The sequence below is a fragment of the Ranitomeya variabilis genome, chromosome 6, assembly GCF_051348905.1.
Source record: "Ranitomeya variabilis isolate aRanVar5 chromosome 6, aRanVar5.hap1, whole genome shotgun sequence".
In the NCBI taxonomy this organism is placed as follows: domain Eukaryota; kingdom Metazoa; phylum Chordata; class Amphibia; order Anura; family Dendrobatidae; genus Ranitomeya; species Ranitomeya variabilis.
In genome coordinates, this window is record NC_135237.1 from 97,424,477 (window position 1) to 97,449,934 (window position 25,458).

General features: G+C 40.5%; 1 protein-coding gene and 1 long non-coding RNA gene across 4 annotated transcripts in view; one reads left to right on the forward strand and one right to left on the reverse strand.

Annotated features, from left to right (window-relative positions):
• The window catches only part of CREB5 (cAMP responsive element binding protein 5), a 607,187-nt gene that overhangs the window by 254,596 nt on the left and 327,133 nt on the right, over positions 1-25,458 (forward strand). The window lies entirely within an intron of this gene.
• The window catches only part of LOC143781905 (uncharacterized), a 55,752-nt gene continuing 48,130 nt past the window's right edge, over positions 17,837-25,458 (reverse strand). Inside the window, exons 2-3 of the long non-coding RNA XR_013216833.1 lie at positions 23,370-23,469; positions 17,837-18,163 (exon numbers count right to left, since the gene is read on the reverse strand). This is a non-coding gene — a long non-coding RNA (uncharacterized LOC143781905). The remainder of the gene's footprint in view (positions 18,164-23,369; positions 23,470-25,458) is intronic.

The following is a 25,458-nucleotide window of genomic DNA, read 5'->3' on the forward strand; positions in this document are numbered from 1 at the left end:
CATTCTTAAAGGTTGTAAGATGAATATTTATCCATACACAATATTTTCCTCCATAATGTACCATAAATGAGTGTAAATGTACTTTTTCTACTGCAGGAGTTGAACAGAAACTTAATGAGTCAAATCACCAGTGTCACAGAGTGGTGTCCATACTGTACCCATAAACTTACCATAGAGCCTGTACACCACTCTGTGCTTTTGCTCCTTAAAGAGGTGACCACTTCGGAGTGGTGTTTTGGTCAATCGGTTGGCACTTTGTAGCCCATCTAACATATAAAAACCATTTTACAAATGTTAGGTATTAGACATTTGCAGGACCGTGGTCGAGAAGCCACGTCAGTAGTCCTTGACTGCCAGACTGAGACCTGTGATCGGTCTCTTACTGGCATCTCCTGTGGTCTGTAGGCTTGGCACAAAGTTACCATTACGGCATGATGTACACATGACATCGCGCCGGGCCTACAAACCAGGAGAAGCAGCAGGGATGCGACAGGTCAGAAGTGGATTGCAGGGCGTCAGTCTCACGGCATGGCCGCTCTACCAGGGTCCTGAGAATCGATTCACTCAACTCTCATAGGTACCCATATTCAGAGTATTTTTGGTGTTCAAATCTTTCAGAACTTTATTATTGACCTTTGTTGGTCCAAAACTACAGTGGCACCCTTTTACTTTGCATAAGTGGAAAAAAAAGTTCCACCCCACCCATATATTACTATCGATATACCTCCAACCATATTCAGACGCCCGTAAACTTATTGTGGCCGCAACACAAGTTTCTGCATGCGGAACAGAATAATGTGTATGCGTATGGGGTTTTAATACAGATTGATCCGTGCTGAGTATACAACTGCATGTTGTAAGGTCATGAGTGACGTCAAGATGTATGCAATCTTATGGCGCGCAGTGATATCCGAGGTCTGGACGTGGCCCTAAGTCCTGGCCTATAGTAAAGAGGCCAGAGATGTGTACTCGTGACGGCGTAAAGTAGAGGACCGGAGGGCAGTCAGCAGGTGGCTGGAGAGTTGAGTGTTAGCTTATTTCTATTTTGTGTAAGTACTCACCTCACCGCTTGGCTATCCTTGCCGCACTCTATCCGCCAGCCTCTTTACTATAGGTCAGGACTTCTGGCCTCGTCCAGGCCTCAGACGTCACTGTTAAGTCATAAGATTGCATTGCAGGTCTAGATGTCACAACGTAATGACCTTACAACACGGATGGCAGGAAGCGAGCGGTGGGCGGCCTGAGAGTATTAGGTTTTGTAGTTTGTTATTTTTTCTTCATCTTACACTTGTAACTTTGAGTTGTATGTGCATCGAATTCTCGTAGCTCAGGGATTGCATATATTATTATTGGTCATTTCTATCGTGACTTCTGGACATACTCCTGCCCATTTTACTACTAGTGGAAAATCAATAATTGGATAGATTACAGGTCAGAATCCACTTGAAAATTATATTGGTCATATATCTGGTAATTGTCATATTACTAGGTAAAGGGTCGTTAGCCTGCACTCCTTAGTGAATTTATTAATCGGTATATTATAGAAGGTATGTTATTTCATTTTAAATATTTGATTTGCAGACAACTATTTATAAAATTGCCACTACTAGCATTTATACTATTAATGATGCATAATGGGCATACTGAGAGGACTTACTGAGAGCAGGTAATGTTAAAATAAAATAAATTTAAAAAAAACTTTCTTCACCTATTTATTCCTCAGAATCTCAGGGCCATCACTTTCTTTGCAACATTGCCGGCTTAAAGTATATTAGTAACTAGGGGCCTGAACAACCCCTTATATCATATTATTTCATTATTTTACATAATGGCACTATTGAACTAAAACTCCTGCTGTCAGGCTTCTTTGCCTCTTGCTTCCAAGCTTGGAGATAATGGGTCCGATTCATTATTGCATTGTTGTCTTTTTAGAGAGTTTTTTGTTATTTTTCAGCTGTTTTTCATTTGCACATATCAAACTCTATTTTATATGCGTTCGCCTGATTTTCTTTTATGTTTGTTATTGTGGATGGAGTTTGGGATTTCCAGATGTTTTTGGCTGATTCATTAATTATGACTTTTTAAAAAGATTTTGTGCAATTGTAATCCAGTCTCCCACCGGGAATTAATTTATTAGGGTTTTTTTGCTGCAAATTTTGCACCATTTTGGCAGAATGTGCTACTTTTTGCACTACAAAGCAGCAAAAATAGATTAAAGGGGTTGTCCAAGTTTGGGAAGAAAGTCTACAGTCACCCAACATAACTGCAGACTTCTGAATCCTCACGGTGTGCAAACCGCATGCTGTCAGGATTCTCCGGTGTCGGCAGTCACGTGCCACCTAGACGTGCTCGGCCTCCCTCAATTTTCTTGTATGTGTAGTTGGAATGTGGCTGGAAAAATGCAAGTATGCAAAACACATAATTGCTGTCAGGTGACTGATTGCTCTCGCTGCCGACACTGGAGAATCCTGACCGCATGCGATGTGCATGCTGTGACAGTTCAGAAGTCTGCAGTTGCATAATGTGACTATGGCTTTCATCTCAAACTTGGACAACCCCTTTAAAGACAAAAATAAAGAGCATTCTTGATTTTTTGCAAGATTCATGAATAGTGATGAGCGAGTGTACTCGTTGTTTTCCCAAGCATGCTCGGGTGGTCTCCAAATATTTGTAACTGCTCGGAGATTTAATTTTTGTTGACACAGCTGAATGATTTACGGCTGCTAGCCAGCCTGAGTACATGTGGGGGTTGCCTGGTTGCTAGGGAATCCCCACATGTATTCAAGCTGTCTATCAGCTGTAAATCATGCAGCTGTGGCAACAAAAACTAAATCTCAGAGCACTTGCAAATACTTGGAGACCACCCGAGCGTGCTCGGGAAAACGCGAGCAACGAGTATATTCGCTCATCACTATTCACGAACCATGATTTGAAAAATTTGCCAAAAAAATCAACGAATACTACAAGATAAAAAAAGAAAAATGCCTTTTAAAAAAAGCAAATTATGAATCGGGCACAATGTGTTTTCAGAAAATGGCCTATGGTTTCAATCAAATACATATGGTGTATTTCTCCCGGCATTATTTGTAGTGCCAATAGCTGGTGTAGATTTGGTTTTCTGGCATATACTGTGCATAGCAAATGATATGCCTGATTTATTTAGAGGCATGCACCCTTTAATTGATCTCATCTTACACCAATGTAATTTTTTTCAAAGTCTGAGATATAAAGCATTCCAGTTACAGTACATGTCACCAAGGTGGGTGATATTGTCACGGGGTTACTGCAATGGAGCAGAGCCAGTAGACTGCAGCTTCTAGTTGCTCCTACTCCGCCGCTGAGAAGAAGCACTTCTCCGCTTTATTAAATGTGTTTATTTCTTCCAGGAGAACAGGGGTTAATCGGCCATGTTGGAAATCCCTGTTCTCAGCTGTGCTCGGTTAGCCACTCCTTTTCCATATAAAATATGGGCTCTATTATTAATCCTTCTCAGAGTTAGCTCTTGCTGCATGACAAAAGGAGGGAGAGAAGTTGGTATGAGAAGCAGAGCTGTAAGAGTTATAAGCGACTGTTGTTTGGTTTGTACGCTTGATAACCCCTTATCCTTCCCTGTTTTGCTTTCTTCCCCTTCCTGCACACCCTGGTGGATTCCTCTGTTATATGTGAGTGAATATTTTGCGTGTGTGGAGTTTTCTGTTTCCTCTTGTCTTTATTGCCCTGTTTGTCAGGTTGGTGTACTGTGGTGCACAGTAGCGCCCCCTCTTTCCTGGGTGGGGAAGGGGACAGACAAAGGGCTAACTTAGGAGATAAGGTAAGGGTGGAGGCCCCCGGTGTCTTTGCCATCTGAAGTATCCCGGGGAAGAGGGCGAGCTAGGGAGCCCCCTAGTGTTAGGGCAAGGAAAGGAGCCCCTGGTCCCAGGTCACCCAACAGCTGTGTCGTGACAGATATATTCCCATTTATTCTCGAGTAATCACAGACACATTAAGATCTTTCTCAAAATAATCGAATTTGCCAATTTCTTACATTATGCTATATCACAGTTACTCCCTATAGTGCTTCCCATTATAATCCTCTATATTTTCTACATAGTTTGGAAAATCTATACCGGATATACCTTTATTTGTGAATATCATGGGGTAAAATTGTACACATGATTCAAAAATAAGCTTGAAATGGAACTTTATTTTGACCATTTTCACCACTATTTTCTACTATTTAACCCCTTTCTGACATCTGACGTACTATCCCGTCGAGGTGGGGTGGGCCCGTATGACCACCGACGGGATAGTACATCATACGCGATCGGCCGCGCTCACGGGGGGAGAGCGGCCGATAGCGGCCGGGTGTCAGCTGCATATCGCAGCTGACATCCGGCACTATGTGCCAGGAGCGGTCATGGACCGCCCCCGGCACATTAACCCCCGGCACACCGCGATCAAACATGATCGCGGTGTGCCGGCGGTATAGGGAAGCATCGCCCAGGGAGGGGACTCCCTGCGTGCTTTCCTGAGACCCCCGGAGCAACGTGATGTGATCGCGTTGCTCCGAGGGTCTCCTACCTCCTTCCTCGCTGCAGGTCCCGGATCCAAGATGGCCGCGGCATCCGGGTCCTGCAGGGAGGGAGGTGGCTTACCAAGTGCCTGCTCAGAGCAGGCGCTGGTAAGCCTGCAGTGCTGTGAGGCACATCGGTGATCTGACAGTGTGCACAGCACTCTGTCAGATCACCGATCTGTAATGTCCCCCCCTGGGACAAAGTGAAAAAGTAAACAAAAAAAATTTCCACTTGTGTAAAAAAAAAAAAAAAAAAATCCTAAAGAAAAAAAAAAAAAATTATTCCCATAAATAAATTTCTTTATCTAAATAATAAAAAAAAACAATAAAAGTACACATATTTAGTATCGCCGCGTCCGAAACGACTCAACCTATAAAACTGCCCCACTAGTTAACCCCTTCAGTAAACACCGTAAGAAAAAAAAAAGAAACGCGGCAAAAAACAACGCTTTATTACCATACCGCGGAACAAAAAGTGGAATAACACGCGATCAAAAAGACAGATATAAATAACCATGGTACCGCTGAAAACGCCATCTTGTCCTGCAAAAAACAAGCCGCCATACAGCATCATCAGCGAAAAAATAAAAAAGTTATAGTCCTGAGAATAAAGCGATACCAAAATAATTATTTTTTCTATAAAATAGTTTTTATCGTATAAAAGCGCCAAAACATAAAAAAAATGATATAAATGAGGTATCGCTGTAATCGTACTGACCCAACGAATAAAACTGCTTTATCAATTTTACCAAATGCGGAACGGTATAAACACCTCCCCCAAAAGAAATTCATGAATAGCTGGTTTTTGATCATTCTGCCTCACAAAAATCGGAATAAAAAGCGATCAAAAAATGTCACGTGCCCGAAAATGTTACCAATAAAAACGTAAACTCGTCCCGCAAAAAAACAAGACCTCATATGACTCTGTGGACTCAAATATGGAAAAATTATAGCTCTCAAAATGTGGTAACGCAAAAAATATTTTTTGCAATAAAAAGCGTCTTTCAGTGTGTGACGGCTGCCAATCATAAAAATCCGCTAAATAACCCGCTATAAAAGTAAATCAAACCCCCCTTCATCACCCTCTTAGGGAAAAATAAAAAAATAAAAAAAATGTATTTATTTCCATTTTCCCTTTAGGGTTAGGGTTAGGGCTAGGGTTAGGGCTAGGGTTAGGGCTAGGGTCATTGCTAGGGTTAGGGCTAGGGTTAGGGCTAGGGTTGGGGCTAGTGTTAAGGCTACAGTTAGGGTTGGGGCTAAAGTTAGGGTTAGGATTACATTTACGGTTGGGAATAGGGTTGGGTGTGTCTGGGTTAGAGGTGTGGTTAGGGTTACTGTTGGGATTAGTGTAAGGGGTGTGTTTGGATTAGGGTATCAGTTATAATTGGGGGGTTTCCACTGTTTAGGCACATCAGGGGCTCTCCAAACGAGACATGGCATCCGATCTCAATTCCAGCCAATTCTGCGTTGAAAAAGTGAAACAGTGCTCCTTCCCTTCAGAGCTCTCCCGTGTGCCCAAACAGGGGTTTACCCCAACATATGGGGTATCGGCGTACTCAGGACAAATTGGACAACATCTTTTGGAATCCAATTTCTCCTGTTACCCTTGGAAAAATACAAAACTGGGGGCTTAAAATAAGTTTTGTGGGAAAAAAAAAGATTTTTTATTTTCACGGCTCTGCGTTGTAAACTGTAGTGAAACACTTGGAGGTTCAAAGTTCTCACAACACATCTAGATAAGTTCCTTGGGGGGTCTAGTTTCCAATATGGGGTCACTTGTGGGGGGTTTGTACTGTTTGGGTACATCAGGGGCTCTGCAAATGCAACGTGACGCCTGCAGACCAATCCATTTAAGTCTGCATTCCAAATGGCGCTCCTTCCCTTCCGAGCTCTGTCATGCGCCCAAACAGTGGTTCACCCCCACATATGGGGTATCAGCGTACTCAGGACAAATTGGACAACAACTTTTGGGGTCCAATTTATCCTGATACCCTTGTGAAAATACAAAACTGGGGGCTAAAAAATCATTTTTGTGAAAAAATATGATTTTTTATTTTTACGGCTCTGCATTATAAACTTCTGTGAAGCACTTGTTGGGTCAAAGTGCTCACCACACATCTAGATAAGTTCCTTAGGGGGTCTACTTTCCAAAATGGTGTCACTTGTGGGGGGTTTCAATGTTTAGGCACATCAGGGGCTCTCCAAATGCAACATGGCGTCCCATCTCAATTCCAGTCAATTTTGCATTGAAAAGTCAAATGGCGCTCCTTTCCTTCCGAGCTCTGCCATGCGCCCAAACAGTGGTTTACCCCCACATATGGGGTATCAGCGTACTCAGGACAAATTTTACAACAACTTTTGGGGTCCATTTTCTCCTGTTACCCTTGGTAAAATAAAATAAATTAGAGCTGAAATAAATTTTGTGTGAAAAAAAGTTAAATGTTCATTTTTATTTAAACATTCCAAAAATTCCTGTGAAACACCTGAAGGGTTAATAAACTTCTTGAAAGTGGTTTTGAGTACCTTGAGGGGTGCAGTTTTTAGAATGGTGTCACACTTGGGTATTTTCTATCATATAGACCCCTCAAAATGACTTCAAATGAGATGTGGTCCCTAAAAAAAAATGGTGTTGTAAAAATGATAAATTTCTGGTCAACTTTTAACCCTTATAACTCCCTAACAAAAAAAAAATTTGGTTCCAAAATTGTGCTGATGTAAAGTAGACATGTGGGAAATGTTACTTATTAAGTATTTTGCGTGACATATGTCTGTGATTTAAGGGCATAAAAATTCAAATTTGGAAAATTGCGAAATTTTCAAAATTTTCGCCAAATATTCGTTTTTTTCACAAATAAACACAAGTTATATCGAAGAAATTTTACCACTATCCTGAAGTACAATATGTCACGAGAAAACAGTGTCAGAATCGCCAAGATCCATTGAAGCGTTCCAGAGTTATAACCTCATAAAGGGACAGTGGTCAGAATTGTAAAAATTGGCCTGGTCATTAACGTGCAAACCACCCTTGGGGGTGAAGGGGTTAACACTAAAAATGAGACTGGACAATCAAAAAGTATCATTTAGCAAGTATTTTTCTCTAACTCGCAAAGTCATATGCTGTTCACCTTCATTTTTTCTGTTTTCTTTAATTATTACAAGAACCTTCCATACTTTTAGTACCCTGCAGGCAGCTGTTAATGGTGAGCAGTAAACCCAATGTATGTGTTGGCACTATCATAACCCAGAACCTGTTGGTATATTGTTAGGGATTATAGGGTGGTCATATGGGGAGGTGTATAATTCTAACTGCCAAATCCAACTAAGATCCGTCATATGCTAGGAATCTTTGACCCGAGTGACAGACATGGCTGCTCACAGGGGCTAAATGTCAGCCTTGTTCTGGGCTAGTAGCTGGAGGCTTGCCAAAAGCATGTAAAACTGAAGGCACTGGTCCTTTTTTCCCTCTTTTCCATCTTTACTTTTCTGTTGTAATTCATGTTGCCAATTATCAAATGTTGTCTCCTTTGGACCTCTCACATAAATCTTAAGGACACAAATTTTCAGACCAGCAGAAATGTCTGTCTTCATGTGATTAATTTCCTTTATGGAACCCATCAGCTTGGTAAGTGCTAAGGAGTGGTTATTTTCTAGTGACATCCTTAGAAATTAGCTGTGTTCTCATTTCAGCCGATGAAAGATTATCTAAATATTAGTTTGTTTTAACCCTTTAATGTTGACTGATATTTCTATTGAGTATTATTTTAGTTTTGAGGAATTCTTCATTTATTGACATTCATACTCCTATTGAAGATTTTTCTTTAATGTGTTATTTTTTTTTGTTGGTGTTAATTATTTTTATATATGTATTTATTTTGATTTATTTTCAGGTTACACACATGTCATATAAATCTGTGGCTAATAATGTAGAGATGTTTGTGGATGAAATTGAATTTTGAGTGGCAAAACACAAGACAGTTTTTTTAAATAAAATTATAAGATCTTTGTAGACTGATTCATGGAGATTGTTCTAGACATTAACTTATGGGCAATGGTGCCCAATCACCAGATTTGGAGTGGATGCTCTAAAAAGTGTTCTTAGCATTGTCTTGATCAGTATTTTCTAACCAGGATTACAAGAAACCTTGGAGTTCCTTGTGCCCCAAAACAACTGAAGAAAGACCTATCTCCTTGAGAGGTAAACTGAGTTCAGTCTGACCAAAGATCCTTGGAAAATCAGTCAACATTTTTGCCAAATTTCAGCACAGTTTAATTATAGTTTCTTAAACCACCTTTATAACAAACTTTATTGTGGCAGAAATGTGAGTAAGGTTTCTTTGGGAGTGAAAATAATTATAATAAGCTTGAGAATCACAAGTCCTTCTAAAGGTGGCTATTAGTGTTGAGCATTCCGATACCGCAAGTATCGGGTATCGGCCGATATTTGCTGTATCGGAATTCCGATACCGAGATCCGATACTTTTGTGGTATCGGGTATCGGTATCGAAACAACATTAATGTGTAAAATAAAGAATTAAAATAAAAAATATTGCTATACTCACCTCTCCGACGCAGCCTGGACCTCACCGAGGGAACCGGCAGCGTTGTTTGCTTAAAATTCGCGCTTTAACTTCCTTACGTGAAGTCCCGGCTTGTGATTGGTCGCGCGCCGCCCATGTGGCCGCGACGCGACCAATCACAGCAAGCCGTGACGTAATTTCAGGTCCTTCAGGATTTTAAAATTACGTTCCGGCTTTGTGATTGGTCGCGTCGCGGTCACATGGGCGACGCGACCAATCACAAGCCGTGACGTCACGGGAGGCTGGACACGCGCGCATTTTAAAATGCGCGCGTGTCCTGCCTCCCGTGACGTCCCGGCTTGTGATTGGTCGCGTCGCCCATGTGGCCGCGACGCGACCAATCACAGCAAGCCGTGACGTAATTTTAGGTCCTTCAGGATTTTAAAATTATGTTCTGGCTTGTGATTGGTCGCGTCGCGGTCACATGGGTGACGCGACCAATCACAAGCCGTGACGTCACGGAAGGCAGAACACGCGCGCATTTTAAAATGCGCGCGTGTCCAGCCTCCCGTGACATCACGGCTTGTGATTGGTCGCGTCGCCCATGTGACCGCGACGCGACCAATCACAAAGCCGGAACGTAATTTTAAAATCCTGAAGGACCTGAAATTACGTCACGGCTTGCTGTGATTGGTCGCGTCGCGGCCACATGGGCGGCGCGCGACCAATCACAAGCCGGGACTTCACGTAAGGAAGTTAAAGCGCAAATTTTAAGCAAACAACGCTGCCGGTTCCCTCGGTGAGGTCCAGGCTGCGTCGGAGAGGTGAGTATAGCAATATTTTTTATTTTAATTCTTTATTTTACACATTAATATGGTTCCCAGGGCCTGAAGGAGAGTTTCCTCTCCTTCAGACCCTGGGAACCATCAGGAATACCGTCCGATACATGAGTCCCATTGACTTGTATTGGTATCGGGTATCGGTATCGGATTAGATCCGATACTTTGCCGGTATCGGCCGATACTTTCAGATACCGATACTTTCAAGTATCGGACGGTATCGCTCAACACTAGTGGCCATGCATGAGATAGTTGATGGTCCAACACTATCCCACCAAACTCCCTCAGTCATATAATGCCGTCAAGTGATCATTTGTTTTCGATGAACTATGGCTTAAATTTCAACTGCCCAATACTTGATTTTGTTGGGGTGCACATAGGTAGTTGGCTGATCCTACCAAAAATTTTGATCTAGGTTTCTTTGCCCACTTTGATAGCTCCTCAATCCCTCGAGGATAAAATTGTGTGATCAGAATATAAGAGGCTAACTGTCGAAGACTTTACAGGCCTGTACATAAAGAGATATATTTTTTCCTTCAAAGACAGAGGCTAGAATGCTGAAGATAAATGAAAAGGTTATTTGATATTTGTCTAGAACTATAGTCACTTATAATGGTTTACTTCTAAAGGGGAGAGAATGCAGGCAACATCTTTGTAAAATACAGTTTTTCTTCGAGCTTCGTGTTCTTCTCAGGTTCCGTAGTTCGAGCATCTGCTTCTTGTTTATAAAAACGTCTACACAACACAATGAACCATGGATTACCTTACGAAAGGTCATATTTTGAGAATTGTAACAAACATGTCTTGCAGACCTTTTACAGATAACAGCATGGTCCAGATGTTTCTATAAATTTAACAAAACGGGTCTTCCTGATCAGCACTAAAAGTTGAAAATGAATAGTTTCCCTATACATGATCTTCAAGAACTTTGGTTTTTATGGTGAACTACACATATTTATTGCTCAATTCTATTCATTGTGGGGGTTTCTTTACCCTAAGTTAGGAGCATGTAAACTTCATTTCATTTTTATGGCATGCCATGAAACAAATGTTCATATGTGAAGGAGTTTGGGTTCCCAAGTAAACTATTGTTACTTTCATAGGGACCCCCATAACTAATCCTGTTTTCTGTTCCCCACCCCCCAAGTTTCAGCACCTTGGACAGTGGATAGTTTTGTTTGGCAGTCTTACATTTTACGGGTATGTGCACACAACATTTTTTAAATTCGGGTGAACCCGTCGAGTTTTTTAAAAGAAACCTGCTTCAGGAAATGTTGTTGTTTTTTTGTTGAGATTTTGAAAGATTGCAAAAATGACACACATCTTCCATCTGTCTTTCTGGGCATCTTATTTTTTTAGTTTATGGCATCTTCCAAACAGAAGACACCAGAAGAATGGCCTGGTAACTTTATGTCCACTTTGCATCTTTTGAAACCTTAAGTGGTTAAAATAGGACAAAAAAAGGTGAAAACTATGAACAGCAAGTCATTTTGACATAAAATCCATATATCCACTTATTTGAGCAATTTTAGAGCACTTTTTCAGACATATTTCATAGTCGATCAGCAAGAAAAAAGATGTTGGGAGCACATACCCTAATGGTGGTAGAACGGCATAAATCATGATATTATGTTTTGGTGTACTGTAGAATGTTATAGTCTTTCTATGACTGTTGTCACTCCATGAATGCCCCCGTGACTGAAAGCCAGTGGTGACAGATTTCTTTTAAGTCAACAGGGCTGGAATACAATATCTAATATAGTCCATTGAGGTAGAATTGTTTTTTGGAAAATAACCAGCTCCTTTCTGATGTTAAGAGTTTAAAGGGGTATTTCCATCTCCACAATCCTTTTCCAATATGAAGTAGGTGTAATAAAATAATATTAGTCAATACCTCCAATTAGAAATGTAGTATATTTCTTCTGATCAGCTTTGTCGCTTACCCCATGTGCAGGGCATTGCAGTAAATTAGGTGTCCATGGTTATGACTGCAAACAACTGTCACAATATGAGTGGTCGTGACTCGTAACCATGGATACCTAAGTTACTGCAATGCCCTGCACATGGGGTAAGAAACATAGCTGATCAGAAGAACTATACTACATTTTTAATTGGAGGTATGTGCTAATATTATTATTATTATTATTACACCTATTACACATTGGGATAGGATTTTGGAGATGGCAATACGTCTGAACTGTACATACTATTTATTGACAACTATGTTCACATATGTAGCATAACTCCAGTACCCTTTATCTTGGTGTGTTCATTTCTGTTGATTAACCCAAAATTTATGTAACAACTCGTATACTAATCTGCATCAGAGCAGAACAAGCAGCCATGCTGAGGCATTTTCGAGGAAAATGTTATAGTGAAGTCACATAAGCTAATGACCAATTTAAAGTATAAACTCTCAGCCTATGGATTTAAAATACATATACATTTGGTGGCATGCCTGGACTTCATTATACATGTCTGTTTAAATGACAGTATGCATTTTACTTCATAAATTTTTTTTTTCCTAAAGTAAAATGAACCAAGAATCAATCCGAACCTATGAGAAACAGAAAAGCCGATGTTTTGACTAGTGGTTTGCCTGTCCACCGCTGCCAGGTCTACAATTGGATATAATTGCAGCAAGGCTTTTTTGTGAAACATTTTATTTCAATTTATATCGTATGAATGCCTAAGGGTAATAGGTAATCCCGTCGACAAATAGTAAGAAAAATATTTTACAACGGATGGAAGGGTCTTTTCAGATGAAACATTGTACGTACCCAAGCGCCCAAGGTATTAAAAGAGTAGGGGGAGTGTGGAGGGATTTGTATAATATGAAATACCACTGAAAGTGGTTTTCCAAGGAAAACACAAGGAAACCTTCTACGAGAATTTAATGTATGCTTAAGTTTTTAAAAGGAAACATTAACGGTGATATAAAATCTCCGAGGATAACCAAGCAATAAATTGAATGTCGGAGAATGGCCTGTCATTGGGGTTAGATCAAGCAATTGAGGATTGTTCAGAAAAGAAATAATTGCATGTTTATGGAAGAAGTTCAAAGACCTGTAGGCGGCCTAAAATCTAATCCTTGGGTACAACGCTACATCCAAAAGAATTTTGTTTCGGATGTAAAAGAAAAACAGAGCACTATTGTTTAATGGGATAAATGATGTGTTTGCTTTGTTGCCTACGATCTTCAGAAATGTGAGTTGGACTTTATATTCTCATATGAAACAAAAGTGATTAACCGCATGCTGGGGTGTTCAGCGGAAACTCATGCTATGCGAGTCCAAGTCCTTGTTGACTATGCACTGCTCAAACCCTATAGCTGACAGGCGCCTAGACAACATTTATAAGCCAGCCAGATCCCTGCAGCGGAAATATCGGCCAGCATAGATTTGTAATAATTTGCTCTATCAATACTTGAAATGCAAAGTGTAGTAGTTACATGTTCTCTTCCATTTAGTATCACAAAGCGTAAGCACTTTACATGAAAAAAGTAAATAGGAGATTTAAGAGTAGAGAGAACGTTAAAAAAGAAAGTTTGGCTGATGAAACCTACTGTATAATGAAAAACTTTGCAGATGTAGCAGAGCTGAACTTGTTAGTTAGGCTACTTTTACACTAGTCTGTCGGTACGGGCCGTCACAAACCGTCGGCCCGACATACCGACAGACAGTGTGTTAATGTAGCACAACGTGGGCAGCGGATGCAGTTTTACAACGCATCCGCTGCCCCATTGTGAGTTCTAGGGAGGAGGGGGCGGAGTTTTGGCCGCACATGCATGGTCGAAAATGGCGGACCCGACGCACAAAAAAAGTTACATTGAACTTTTTTGTGCGTCGCGGCCGCCAACAACACGACGCATCCGTCACACGACGCAATGCGTCGCTAATGCAAGTCTATGGAGAAAAAAACGCATCCTGCAGGCAACTTTTCAGGATGCATTTTTTCTCCAAAACGATGCATTGCGACATCCGTCACACGACGCTAGTGTGAAAGTAGCCTTAGCTGTTTGTGGTGGTACTGTTAAAACACAGAAATAACTATCAGTGCCTATAAATAAATAATGTAAAAATTTGCAACAAATATTCTATGTGTGGATCCAGTCCTAGAGTTTCAGGACAAAGCAGTAGGCAGCACAGATGACTATGTATTTAGCTTTTAAACGTATTGGCACTTTATGATCAAATGCTTTTTAACAATTTTTTCATGTGCGGTGATTATACAGCTCTAACTTTATTTTAGTAAACCCACATAGCTGTGGCAACGTTTCGGATGTGTTAGGCTTGACAAAGGATAACACATCCGAAACGTTGCCACGCCGTTCAGGCATTAAAGTCCACCTTTTTTCAATTATTTTGTGCTGCTTTTCCTTTTTTTGAGTTTATTACTTTTTGACCATTGGATTGCTGGTTGGAAGAGCTCTGCATGCCTTGTAAGGTAGTAAATTTGATGCTGTTTCAATTTTTTCACTATATATATATATATATATATATATATATATATATATATATATATATATAGAAATAAATATGTAGTAGGCTACCTAGCCCATACAGATGCCCAATCGCCTTGCTGGCGCCATCGTTAATGTGCTAGAAAACTCCCTGGGGGCCCATCCATGACAACATGTCTGCTAGCTTACCTGTGGATGCAGGGTGCTATACAGCGTGCAATGTAACTGCACAAGAGCCAGGTGCAGTTTCTCTTGCTTGATGCAGACACCAGGGATTCCAGTGCTGCCTATATTGGGTGGTGAAGCGCTGTGTAGAGCCAGGGATGCCCCGTCCGGTGGCGTCCCTGGATACCACGCGGAACCGAAAAGATGGCCGCTAGGCTCCGCCTACGTGTGACGTCACACTAAGGAAGGAGTGCTGTGGCATTCTGCCCTCCTTTTTGAGTGCCACAGCGCTCTTAGTGTGACGTCACAGGTATGTGAAGCCTAGCGGCCATCTTTTCCGTTCCGCGTGGTACCCAGGGATGCCACCGGCTGGGGCATCCCTGGCTGTACACAGCGCTTCACCACCCAATATAGGCAGTGCCGGAATCCTTGGTGTCTGCATCAAGCAAGAGACCCTGCACCTGGCCCTTGTGCAGTTATATCGCACGCTGTATAGCACCCTACATCCACAGGTAAGCTAGCAGCCCTGTTGTCATGGACGAGCCCCCGGGGAGTTTTCTAGGACATTAACTATGATGCCAGCAAGGCAATTGGGCATCCGTATGGGTTAGGTAGCCTACTACATATTTATTTATATATATAAATATATATATAAACTTTGAAGGATCGACATTAATGCAGTCTGCACTGGACCATCTGACTTGAATTGTTTTCTTTATTTGGGTCTTTGGTTCTTTTGTGTTTTTCTTATATACCAACCCTCAAGCACAGCATCATTTTAGTATTATGTTTTGAATCCCAATTTGAACAGAATTGGCATCGGCTCTGTCATCATCCCAGCAGCTGAGAATTGTTCTCTTTCAGGGTTGAGCGCCAGTGTGATTGTCTTAACATAGCTTCTTAATAAAATTTTGGTATCTCGTAGTGACAAACAGAGCAAATTCAAATCTACCATGACACTCCTGCACCGCCATATTGAGGGTGCCTGACTGATTAGCACTGGTATAGAGTACCACACATCAAGGAGTGTATGTACTAATACAATGATAGTAATCCAGTCTTCAGCTCTCTCTGTAGCCTTCAGATATCTCTTACATAATCTCTTACAGCCATTCACTGCCCATGGTTTATGGATTCATTCTTCACATAATTATTTGAAGAATGAATGGAGAGCCTTACCAAAGTTTTTTTTAACAGGATGTTAAAAAGTTTGTAAAAAATTTGACGCACAACTTTTTACCCAAAACTTTGAATTTTTTTGTGATTTTATGCCATTTTCTAAACTAGGTACAGTATAATATGAGTGTACTTACAAGCAAGGTTTAAACCAGATTTACATAATTTGTGATGCTTTCAAGTGTAAAAAGATGCAAACTCGTTCCAGTAGAGGGTGACATAAAAGTGGAAATTAGTTCTAGACTTCGAACAAATTACTCAAAACTGACTTGAACATTTCTTCTCGTGATCAATTCCCCTCAGCATGTTGTCTAATTAATGGCAAATGGTTATTAAAGGGTTAAATATAACAGTCAATAAATGAAAAATAATCTTGAGAAACATAGACATAAATTAATGAAAGTACATCAGCGATCCTTCATCAAGAAGAAAACACGAGGCACGTGACTGCTCCTCCGTGCCAGGCCTGCTCGCTCGCTCTCTTTTTTTCCTGTAAATGCATTCTGTTTCTAGTCACCTGCTGAATGAAGGGCGCTTGCCTGATAAGTCTGTTCATTTTTTTAACCTGTGATGCAATCTCACTTACAATAGCCGCAAGCCAGATGACACATTCATAAATGACATCATGGGCAAGCAACAACAAGCATGAAAGTACCACACAGAACATGAGCAAATACTTTATTTAGGTCTTATGCAAGATAAAGATATTTTTTTAGCTTTATCTCACATAATTACTATGCAAGATACAGTTTACTTATCCGGTCTTCTGTAATTTCATGTCTCTTCAGACAACAATGACATTTCGTCAGACTGGTAAGTACATTTGTAACATGTTTACTCTTTATATTTGTATTTTATTGTCTAAAAAATGTAATTCTAGCCTTCAATCAAATCATGAAAATTGAAACCCTACTTCACTTTCAGCTTTAAAGCTTTAAAAATTGTTTGTGTATCCGCAGATACTTCAACCGTCCTCCGATTATCTGTGTTTTTATCAGTCAGGAAGAGTAGGGACAATATCAATATTTCATTTTACTCTTTTGGTACGTTTGACATCAAATTCTCATTTATGTTATAAAATTACTTCATTTTGAAATAAAGATCTAGGACATGTAGACAAAGATGAATCAAGACTGGGGACTTTCTTGCCGGTGTTGATGAGGGGCTTGGTGGAGTTAGACACCCTTGATTCATGAAGCACGCCTCTTCTGAATCTTGAGTGTCTGATGGGTGGTGTGCGCCTCCATGTACCATGCCAGAAATCTTTTACCAGTCAGGGACTGGAGTGAGATTTCTAGAATAAAGAACGCCGCCACAGTTTATCATGAATTAGACGAGTTCTGGCATCACATCCCCGTCGAACCCCTGTCCCACCCCTGTCCCACCCCGGCCCCATTCTCTTTGGTGGAGCTTGTAGAATCTGGAGTGAAAATGGCAAAAGTTGCTAAATTTTGGCACAGTTTCTCCCAAATTTTGCAGCTTTTCAAAGCCTTTACACCACTTTTTGTGCGAAAAAGCTTTGATGAATTGGGGCTAAAATCCATAATATCTGACCTAAGTGCCAAAGTGACATAGAGGATTTGTTGTCTACAGAAAATAGACTGAAGCAGAGGTCAAAGCTTTGGCATGTAATATGGGAAAGTCATCACTTAGCTGTCATGCTCATGGTAGATCCATGCCTTAAAGGGGCACACAGAGAGTGCACACAACTGCGTTTTATGGAACTTTGGGCACTCCGTGAGTCACCATATGTTACCTTTGTAAAGGCCTTCGTATACATTGGATCAAATTCGACTGTACCTGACCATTTGACATGCATGGAAGGTTTAGACAACTGTTGAAATTCAAACACCGAATCCTCTTATTTTCAGGGGAGATAACCTCTGACACAGGTGTCTCAGCGGCTTTTCCCCTTGTCCATGAACATTTATGGGGGAGTTGGGATAGATAGCTGTCGGCTGATCGTTCACCTGTCTCATGTGTATGGCAGCTTGTATTTCGGAGATATTCTTCTTAAGAAGCAATGCTTCTAGGGAAGAACGCTGACTTCACATGGCACAAAATGCAGCTACAAGTAGATACAGTATAACCCTTCTAGTGGCCCGTACAACTTTCTGTAAAGTCTTAATATAACTATGTGCATAAGTGACGTTATTAAAAGAATGTATAGAAAATGTACATTTAATTTTTATTATTAGCTAAATTGGATGGGGTTCAGAATTTTCCCTCAGTTATTAAGATTAATAACCAGCTAATCAGACAAAGTCCGTTAGCGTAATTATTACTCATAAAGTCTGGTAAGAATCAGCAGCTTGACTGGGGTCTTGTTCAGTAGGCAGCAGGTTTTATTTGTGGAAAACTTTCTGTGCTTTGTCAAAAATACACTCTCGACTTTCTATAAATGAAGATAGTTCTCTGTTCTGAAATATTTTCTTCGTTCTTCATATTCCTCCTTATTTATATTTAGGAAAAAAATAATAATGAAAATTAAATAAAAATATATTTTGAGCCATAATTCTAAAAATCTTGCATCACTTTATTTATATTTCAATATGTAGTTTCATAGGTTGAGAAAAGATCTAGGTCCATCAAGTTCAACCTTTCTCCACCAATTGTGCATTTAATCTACAGCCCTTTCAAGAGAGAAATTATTTTACAACCTAGAAAACATTTTATGATTAAAATTCAGTGAAATGTTTGTGATCGTTAACACAGTTTTTAGTGATCCTCCAGGATTGTGTGATGTCTAATGTATCAACCATCAGGACTGGTGGCAGCACTCAACATATTCCGGCAAGTGCTGGGGACCACTGTCTCTTGGTGGCCAACTTGGCCCTGTGTGCACTGTAAGAAGTGGGCTTGGGAGCTTAACTTGTTCCACATAGCATAGGCACAGCCAATGCATCAAGTCTAACTGCTGTGATCAGAGCTGACAGTGGCTCATCATTAGGGCCGGCTGTCAGTCAGTGCATATATAGTAGAGAGCGATGACTGAAAGCGCTCCACTGCCACCCCTATGACTATAAGCTGAAACCTGGCCGGAGAAGAGAGTAAATTTCCTCTCGGCAGCGGGGCTCTCAGTGCCAGTACCGCATTGTGTCAGACCCTTATTAACCCATATCTCCAAGTTCATAGCATTATTTTACATGACAGATTCCCTTTATTAAGAGTTTGGAAATGGAGGACTTATGACATATCAAGGCAGACAGTGGTTTTCTAAAGGCCCTTTTGTCTGTCATTCTTGTACATCTATGAAGTAGCCCTCCTTTTCCCCAAAAAAATAAAATCTAAAAAATAACATATTTGATATTGCTACGCAAATAATTTTCTGAACTAATAAATTCACAAAATTCCACAAAAAAAATCACAGTACTGCTGTTTTTCAGTTACTTCACCTTGAAAAAAATTGGTAATTGAAAATTGGTAACAATAAAAATTAAAAATTACAGTTCCAAAAAATAGACCACAGAGGAAAAAATAAAAAAAGTTACAGCCCACTGCCGCCCAAAGTCCTGCTTAAATTGGAGCTGGTCCTGACAACCTCCCAGTGAAGTCTCAACTTTTATAATTTAGTGTTCATAATATTGTGTTAGCTATAGCTAACAGTTGCCTGTTCATTATAATTTTTCTACTGGAAGCGAGATCATGTATATGGAGACACACGGATATAGATCAGATTGCAAGCCCTGTAAGCTGCTGGGTGGTGTCTTTGGAAAAGAGGGATAACAGTCATATTCCCTGACAACCAATATATCATGGCATAATTTTTTTTCTGTGCAATTTATGCTGACCCTTAAATAGTACAAATCTACGATACACAAAGAATGGAAGTATGGAATTGTGCAGCACACGGTATGTAAATGGTAGAGATCCCACAGCACATGCCCAAGTGCTACAGCCCATTTAAACAACTACATTATGTTCCAAATTATTATGCAAATTACATTTTTCTCGGATTTTCCTAAATGGTCAGTGTAAATGACAGTCAGTCTAATAAAAGTCATCACCCGTTAGGTACACATCGAATTTTATTGAAGAAACCTCCCAAGATAACAGTATAATCTCCAAAATGAATAAAAACTCAAAATGCACTGTTCCAAATTATTAGGCACAGTAGTATTTCTAAACATTTGATATGTTTTAAAGAACTGAAAATGCTCATTTGTGGAATTTGCAGCATTAGGTCACATTCACTGAACAAAAAAGCTATTTAACTCCAAAACATCCTAACAGGCCAAGTTACATGTTAACATAGGAGCCCTTCATTGATATCACCTTCACAATTCTTGCATCCATTGAACTTGTGAGTTTATGGAGAGTTTCTTCTTGTATTTCTTTGCATGAAGTCAGAATAGCCTCCCAGAGCTGCTGTTTTGATGTGAACTGCCTCCCACCCTCATAGATCTTTTGTTTGATGATACTCCAAAGGTTCTCTATAGGGTTGAGGTCAGGGGAAGATGGTGGCCACACCATGAGTTTATCTCCTTTTATGCCCATAGCAGCCAATTACTCAGAGGTATTCATTGTCATGCATGAAGATGATTTTGTTCCGGAAGGCACGTTTCTGCTATTTAGACCATGGAAGAAAGTTGTCAGTCAGAAACTCTATTTACTTTGCTGAGGTCATTTTCACACCTTCAGGAACCTTAAAGGGCCCTACCAGCTGGTTCCCCATGATTCCAGCCCAAAACATGACTCCTCCACCTCCTTGCTGACGTCGCAGCCTTGTTGGGACATGGTGGCCATCCACCAACCATCCACTACTCCATCCATCTGGACCGTCCCGGGTTGCTCGAAACTCTTCAGTAAACAAGACTGTTTGAAAATTAGTCTTCATGTATGTCTGGGCCCACTGCAACCATTTCTGCTTGTGAACACTGTTTAGGAGTGGCCGAATAGTAGGTTTATGCACCACAGCAAGCCTTTGAAGGATCCTACACCTTGAGGTTTGAGGGACTCCAGACACACCATCAGCTTCAAATAACTGTTTGCTGCTTTGTAATGGTATTTTGGCAGCTGCTCTCTTAATCCAATGAATTTGTCTGGCAGAAAACTTCCTCATTATGCCTTTATTTGCATGAACTCTGTCTGTGCTCTGTTTCAGTCACAAATCTCATCAAAGTTAGATGACCACTCTTAAGTTTTCGTGAAATATCTAATTTTTTCATACCTTGTCCAAGGCATTGCACTATTTAACGCTTTTCAGCAGCAGAGAGATCCTTTTTATTTCCCATACTGCTTGAAACCTGTGACCTGCATAATAATGTGGAACATCATTTTTGAGTAGTTTTCCTTTAATTAGAATCACCTGGAAAACTAATTATCACATGTGTTTAAGATTCATTTCAGTGATTCATTGAGCCCTGAGACACAATACCATCCACGAGTTTATTTGAAAAACAAAACAATTAAATCTTTATGACACTTAAATCCAATTTGCATAATAATTTGGAACACAGTGTAATCTTTGGGAGTGTCAAGAGTTGGACACCCACAAATCTAATATGTATGAGGTGAACGATTTTACAAACATGTTACATATTTGATAACAATGCCAGCAATGAGCACAATAGTTTAAACTGTGAGAAACTATTGAAAGTATTGGTTCAATACTATAATGTTATTTCTAAATATCTATTTTTGTACCCTAATCACTTTTGTGATTAGCTTTCTTATACATTACCCTACACTTCTCCTTATCCTGCTAATCCATAAATGTGTTTTTTTTTTAAGTTAACTTCCTGTGACATTTCATTTGAGACGAGTCTCAAACCGGACATCACATGAGGCTGGGGCTGAACTCACTTCCCTGCAGCGTCCATCACTCCTCTTGGAACAGGACGTCATCGGGAGGGCGATGCTCCAGTTTCTTACTATAGTTTCTTGCATCACTGACCTCTGAAGATGTCCTGGATCCACGGTGATAGTATCTGCGGGAGAGGTGAGTGCAGTACCAGCAGTTTGCTTTTGTCTGCATTGCAGCATCTTCTAACTGTAAAACAAGACGTCGTCGTGGTGGAGACAGAAGCAGCGGGCCGCCCCACAGCTTCTAACACTGCTCTGTGATGTCGGTTCATTTGAGGGCCGTTCTAGAAACTGTGGGGTAGCGCTCTAGTCACTCACTTGTTTCACAGTTAGAAGCAGTGGGGACAGAAGCAGATTGCCAGCCCTGCACTCGCCTCTCCCACAGCTTCTATCAGCACCACGCAGGACATCTTCAGAGATTGCCGATGCAAGATACTGAAGTAAGTAACTGTATTGCTGCTCCCTGATAACATCTTGTTCCAGGAGGGGCGATAGATGATGTGGGGAAGCGAGTGCAGCCATAGCTTTCTGTGATGTCCTGTTTGAAAAGCCTCTCAAATGAAATGCTACAGGGTATAAAAATAGATATTTAGAATAGAATAGATATTAGATCTTACATCCTGGATCACCCCTTTAAGTTCTTTTTGTACTGGTTCAAATGACATCACTCTTGGTAAATCAGTTCCATTCACAGTTCAGAGTTGTGTTGTCAAGTGCTACAGGTTTATAGATAAATTGTGATAGGTGATGGGTGCGTTCTCTGTGGGACCCATTCCTATTCATAAATCACAATCCAAAATGTCTTGCAAGAGATGTATTTGGCCATTGTTCAAACACAACTCACAGCCAGGTGCAAAACTGTGTCCTATGGAGCTTTGTCTTAAAATGTCGGCTTTAAAGCACAAAATGCCATTTCTGTACTGGTATATACAAACTGTAAATCAAGATCTACTACATTTCCATGGCAATATGTCTGTCATTATATGGGGCCCACAGGTACAGTTCTTGTGTACAGTTCCAGAATATGGCCTGTGAGCGTTACTTTAGAAGGGCCTTAATGCGCAGGTTTCCCTGGTAACAAACAAGTTTGTTTGCTCTGCAGAACCTCATAAACATCAAACATTGCATAATTAGGGGCTTAGGAAAACAATTTATAGGGAAAAATGTGAATAAACAGCGAGGTCCTTTGTTCACACTGTAACTGTAAAACCTCAGCGTGGTGCTTACCTCTGCCACTTACGCTGCTTAATGTAATTCAATAAGCATTTTACATTTTGGTAGATGCACAGTGAGCTCCGTGTATCAAAAATTGCTTAAATAGGTTCTCCGGGAATAGAAAAAAATAAAATAAAATATTATTCTAAATAAACTCTTAACTAAATTTAAATATGTTTTCCAGGCAAGTGGAAATTTTCGGCAAAGCAATATAGCATGCTGAATCCTAACATTGTTTATGGTACTCACTGTTGGGATTTGGCTCTGCTCTTCTGAGGACGACGCTTCATAGGCTACTCGCAGCCATGTCTCACGAGCAATGATGGTACTGACGTCATCGCCTGTGAGACATGAATGCGAGTGACCTGTGCATCTTCGAGAACGACGCTTCACTAGGTGTCCATTACAAGCCCCAAACTTTACAGTTCAGGTTCGCTCATCACTAGTCCACATACATGTGTTTTTAGAAGCAGTTTTTAGACATAGATTTTTTAGCAAGTAAAATCAACGGCAAAAAACTCGTTGACAAACTTTGGCTAAGTTCCCACAGAAAGTATTTGCTGTGTTTTTGATAGTGCATTTTATAGGATTTAAAGAAATTTCATATAATCTGTGCTTTTTTTGCACTATAAACTTACTTGTGGTGCATTTTTTAAATCCACATGTCAATTCCTCTTGTGGCAGATATGTGTTTTACTATTGGATTTCCCCCATAGATTTGAACGAAATGAGGAAAATCTGTAGATAAAAAACGCATATGCATTTTTAGCGTGTTTTCGTAGTCCAAATTGAATAATAGCGCATTTAATCTGCACTTTACGGTATCAGTACAGTTTTATTAAAGCTGAGAAACAGGAAGTATCCTAAATATAGCCGTTTTATTTAAAACTAGATATGATCGGATCGATGTGCAGAGAATCGAGTTTGAGTCAAATTTCCTGAAATTTGCAGTTCCTTGTGAATTTGCCCAGCTGCCATTTTAATGGACCATAAAGGGCCAGCAAATAGAAAAAAACAAAAATAATACCTCACCACTCACCCTTCCAGCCGACCTGCCGCTCCTTAGGGCCTTTACTTTCACCTGTTGCATCGGCCTGTTCTTCACTATAGGTCGGTCGGGATGACCAGGGCTCGGTAGTCACCATCAAAAACTCATCTTGGGAACTTAACGTTATACTGAATACAGACCTGCAACATTTAGCTTCACCATTATCAGATCAAATTTATAATGACCTGTTAATGTGCGTATGAAAAAATGCTGTATCCCTTATTGACTACAGCTGAGATAACTCATTAGCTGATTAGATGGTTTTCTTTCTAGCTGAATCATTTCTAAACAGTCCAAAGAAGCAAGTTATAAATATATGTAAGCTGCAGTAACAGAGAAGGCTGTCGTGTTTACTCTACATGTTCACAGGGATATAGGAGATTTACTAAGTAGTTATATCTTACCTACACGCAACCTTCGATCCCCTCAAGATCTCCTTCTCTACTCCCCTCTCATCTCTTCTTCCCACAACCGCATCCAAGACTTCTCCCGTGCTTCCCCCATACTCTGGAACTCTCTACCCCAACACATGAGACTCTCGCCTACCATAGAAACCTTCAAAATAAACCTGAAAACTCACCTCTTCCTGCAGTGATCCTCAACCTACTGAACCACCGCACAACCAGCTCTATCCTCTCCTTGTGTGTCCTCACCCATCCCCTGCAGACTGTGAGCCCTCGCGGGCAGGATCCTCCCTCCTTCTGTACCTGTAAGTGCCTTGTTTTTTGCTCATGTTTATTATATTTGTCAATATTTGTAACCTTTTCACATGTAAAGCGCCATGGAACAAATGGCGTTATAAAAAATGTATAATAATAATAATATCCTAAACATCGAAGATGCCTTTTTAGTAACCCCAACAGAAGAGGACGATCTAGAGATCTGTGCAGTGTGAAATTATATTGGAAAAGCGATTTTGAAAATCATGGGGTTATTTTTTTAGCTGATAATCTATGAATTTTTGGACAGTCCCTCCTTTGTCTTGGAGTTTTGGAGCAATTAGGAAGTTTTAATGAAAGGGATTGTCCAGGACTTTAACATTGATGGCCTTAGGATAGGTCATCAATGTTTGATCAGAGGGGGTGCAACACCTGACATCTTTCAGCTGTTCCCAGTGTCAGAGGTGGCTGGAATTGCTCAGTTGCTTAGCCGTACAGCTCTGACGACGGAATAGTGGCTGCGGCCAGATACTGCCTATACATCCCCTATTGATTTGAAAAGGTGGCGAATGTGCAGTGCCCAGCCATAGCTACTACACAGTCAGTGGCGCTGTGCTGTGCATCTTCGCAACTGAGCAGTTCCAGCCACCACCAACATCAGGAACATCTGATTTGCGGGGCTGCCAGGTATCACATCCCCACTGATCCTATGGATAGGCCATCAATGTTAAAGTTCCTGAAAACCACTTTAAACAGTATATTACATCAATGTGTAATATACACATATATGCAATATATACAATATATACATATATATACATACTTGTATATGCACAAGTTAAAGCAAAACTGTCAGCAGGATTTTGATAAGTAAACTACAGGCATTTTCAGGTTGGCGCTATTACACTGATTAAAATGATAACTGCTGTGAAGAAATCCATCTTGTAGTTTTTGCTTAATGAGTGCTGGAAGTTTTCAGCTAATGATAGTCTCGTGCTTCGGGGCGGGACTGAAGGCAGA